Raw genomic sequence first — 4,347 nt, forward strand, 5'->3', positions numbered from 1 at the left:
CAAAATTAGCAGGCCTTCAAAAAAGTGCAACATATAAGGCAATATAATTAAACAAAATAATATAAATTTGTATAAAAGTGAATACATGAGTTCAAATATCAGAACAGTATCCTAAGATCTTCAAAGGAACTGTCTGCTCAAACTAAGCACATTAGAAATAAGTGACCAGACCATCTTAGTGAACTTAAGTCTTCAGAGTCCTTCCGAAAGTCAAGAACTGCTTCTGCAAGACATCCTTGTCCAAAGATACCAAGAGCTGGGGTGCCGCAGCCTCAGCAGCTACACAAAAGGACCAGTGTGGTGTACTGGTTAGAGTACTTAGCTAAAGCTTTGGAGAGCCAAGCGGAAATCCCCACTCAGCCATGAAGCTTGCTGGGTGATCTTGGACCAGTCTTTCTCTCTCTCTCTCTCTCTCTGTTTCACACACCCCTACCTCACACCAGCTCTGGGAGAGCAAAATGGGTGAAAGGAAAAACAAGTTAACTGCTCGGAGCTCCTTGGAGAAAGGGCAAAATTGAAATGTAATAGGCAAAGCCCTAGAGGTCCAGCTGCACTGTGTGGGACAAAATTCCAATTGTTCATCTTTTCTCCTACCTTCCATGGGATATGAATCCTACAGTCCATAGAAAGTGGGAAAAGAGAGGTAGGCAAAAGAAAGGGACAGAATGCAAAAGTGACTTCTTCCCCCCTTCATCGAACTCAAAAGCATTACGTGAATCTCTGGGTTGCAAGCGGGCAAACCCTACAGTGCAAGCCTAAGAATATTTTCCTGGGAGTAAGCCCAACTGAACAAAATGGGAGTCGCTTCCAAGTTGACCTGCTTAAGATTGCTCCCCTAGGCCTGCTTCTCCTTTACATCGATTAGGAAGACTCTGGGGAGATGGGGACCAATGTTTAAATGTACAGCTTGTACCACTGGATAAATGCTGCTGCACATTTCCGATCTGGCTTCAGATTTCCAAAAAATTTTTCTGTAAACCACCAAAGGAACAGAGAGATACATTCTCCTTTTCTTTCCTTTTTTTTTTTTTATATGGCTGCCTAGCTTCGGTATTTCGCACAGAACCAGGAGGAAATCTCTTTTCCATTGAAATGCTAATGGGGGAGGAAACTGTATAATAAGACTGCATCCCCTTTGGGCCCACATATAATTTACACATAAAATGAAACTGCACATGACCTTGTTTCATAGCATATTTGTTTAATTATCTTTCTTTAAAAGCTTTTTTTCAATTAATTTTCAATATTTAAAAAAGGAATAAAAAATGTCAACTTATCCACATACCTGATAATTAAATAATGTTTGGGGAATAATTAAATTATCTAATAAAGGAAATTTGTCCAGCTGTGATGTAACTAATGCTGTGCAATGAGTTTGCTAATCTCTCCTCATCTCTGAGAGCATTAACTAAAAAGTTTCCACTGTTTTTTTACCACCACTGTTGCCAACTGTTGCCTTGCTCAAGCCACAGTCTCATTGGTGTGTTCCACCATGACACCTGCTCCCCAGCCTAAGACTGGGAAGGGGTGGTGGGCATTTTCATTAGCCCCTGTATAGAAAAATTGCTTTCTGCTTTCTATATCCACATGCCTCCTCCTGTGATTACATTATGATAACATGCTGTGTCTTATTCCTGTTGCAAGCCAAATGGTGAGGCCACATGGCCTCAATAGCCATGCCATAAACCCACATTCTTTCACACTTTCATGCCAAATGCCAGACCTCATGGCTACACTTTCTGGCCCACTTGCGACCAGTCACGTACACAATGAAGTAGCTGGAGTTTGGGTCAGATGACTGCAGGCGGGGTCCCAAACTTATAGCCTATCCCCACACACAGCTATGACAACCAACAATTGGGCACACTTATGCCCACTCGCAATTGGCTGATGGTCACATCTAATTTGTGACTGGAATTGGGATATAATTGTTTGATCCCTATGGCAGTGAGTTTTCTTCCTGTTCTCGAGTCTCTTGCTCTTGCTCTCTCCCTTGTCATTGTCTGTTTTATTGCACCTGAAATGCTGCCTCTTGAAAGACAAAGAGTTGCTTTGTAACTTGGAGCACATGAGGTGCAAAAATGGGATTTCCCTTCAAAATCCCTTGGTACTTGGACTATCCTGGACTGATGAATACTCCTGATGTGGTAACTATGAATCATTAATGTTTAGTTAAGGCAAACAGCCCTAGCCTTTGTTATTTTTGTAATCTCTGGTAGTCTATGCTAAGCTCTGTACTGAATAAAGATCCTTCTTATTGCTAATTTGTCTCTGGTGTTGTAACTGAATTCCAAGTCTAAGTCTTGTGCCTAACCCTGACCACATATGCTACCTTGGTAAGAGTGTGCATCTCTGGATAGAGTTGCTACTGTGTTAAATCCCAGATGCTAACTAAGGGTTGGAATCTCTCCCTTAAGAAAGGCAGGGACTAGTGAAAAGAGGTTCTGGTGGCAAATTGTTGTGAAGACCAGAGATGGTACAGACTGTCTCGTGGCTTGTTGTTTAATGTACTGAAAAGTACAGGATTCCCTCCCATCCCTGGACTGGCCTGGGTGGGCTAATCCTGTACAGCCCCCATCTCCCATTGGCCTGCCTGTGGTGCAGCCTGGAGCACATGGCCAATCATGTCCACTTCAGTTACCTGCTTTTGTAAAAGGAAGTGTGGCTAGTGGCACATGTTCCATGTTTGCTTTTGGCCCCTTGCAGCCAGCTCTCTGAGGGGAAAGGAATATTCCCACACAAGGCAACTAGTGCTGCCAAATCCCCTGGGGGTGGATTTTCCCCCACTTTGGAGGCCCGATTTCCACCGCCGCAGAATTGGGCCCCGGGGGAAACCCCACCCCGGCGTGCACATCAGCTGGATTTGACGTGATGACTTTGGGCACGCTGGGCGCGGGGCCACAGCCATTTGAGGGGAAAACATAGAGGGACACCAACTGGGAGCCCCCCGCCACAAGGAAAAACAGGTTTGGCAACCCTAAAGGCAACAGCCACGCCATTTGCCCATTTATGGCAGGAGACCTTTAGCACATTGTAGGCCTTGCCTGCCAATGCTCAGCTGACTGGCAGGCAGAAACTCGGGGCAAAGGGGAGAAATGATCATCCTGGGGAGAAAATTTTAAAAGAAAAAAAAAAGGCCTAGTCAGGAAGTTCTGACCATAGTGTTCCTGTTAGTTCCTAGAGCTACCTGGAATACCTGCCAGAGATAATCTCCAGAGGCCTTGCTTCATGTACCTACTCTCAGGAATACAATGGACAGCAACATTTATTTATTTAAAACATTTAAAATCCACCTTTATAAACATATATGTGTTCATGGTTTTTGCCTAATTTTGTTATATACTTATAAAACAATTAAATAACAAATAGACAGAACACATGAATGGGGAAGAGAGTCAGTAAGAATCAATGAGGTAACACCAAACAAAACAGAGAAGTCTTCACTTGTTGGAAAGGAATATTCCCACACAAGGCAACAGCCACACCATTTGCCCATTTATGGCAGGAGACCTTTAGCACATCGTAGGCCTTGCCTGCCAATGCTCACCTGACTGGCAGGCAGAAACTGGGGGCAAAGGGGAAAAATGATCATCCTGGGGAGAGAATTTTAAAAGAAAAAAAAAGGCCTACTTTACGTTCTGACCATAGTTTTCCTGTCAGTTCCTAGAGCTATCTGGAATACCTGCCAGAGATAATCTCCAGAGGCCTTCCTTCATGTACCTACTCTCAGGAATACAATGGGCAGCAACATTTATTTATTTAAAACATTTTAAATCCACCTTTATAAACATATATGTGTTCATGGTTTTTGCCTAATTTTGTTATATACTTATAAAACAATTAAATAACAAATAGACAGAACACATGAATGGGGAAGAGAGTCAGTAAGAATCAATGAGGTAACACCAAACAAAACAGAGAAGTCTTCACTTGTTGGAAGACAAAGCTAGAAAGAAACAGATCTCCCCAGGGAGAGAATTTCACAGTTTTGGTGCCACCAACAAGAAGGTATTTTCTTGGGTTATAACCTATATTGCAGGGGTTTCAAACATGTGGCCCGGATGCCAGACCAGGCCCCTGGAGGGCTTGTATCAGGCCCACAGTGGAACTGGCTGTCTTCTGCTTCTGCTTCCAGTTCTGCTGCTGCTGTGTTTGCAGCTTACAGATACACACCTGAACAGCATACTAGGGTTGCCAAATGGATTTTGGCCGGGAGCGGGGGGCTCCCGGCCGGCGTCTAAATCGTGCGCCCATGCGCGCCGCGTGTGCGTCACCCGGAAGTGACATCGCACACTGGGGGCGGGGCCACGCCATTTGAGGGGAAAACAAAGAGTTTTCCCCTCAAAT

The sequence above is a fragment of the Gekko japonicus genome, unplaced genomic scaffold (genome assembly GCF_001447785.1).
Source record: "Gekko japonicus isolate JY-2015 unplaced genomic scaffold, Gekko_japonicus_V1.1 scaffold236, whole genome shotgun sequence".
Classification (NCBI taxonomy): Eukaryota; Metazoa; Chordata; class Lepidosauria; order Squamata; family Gekkonidae; genus Gekko; species Gekko japonicus.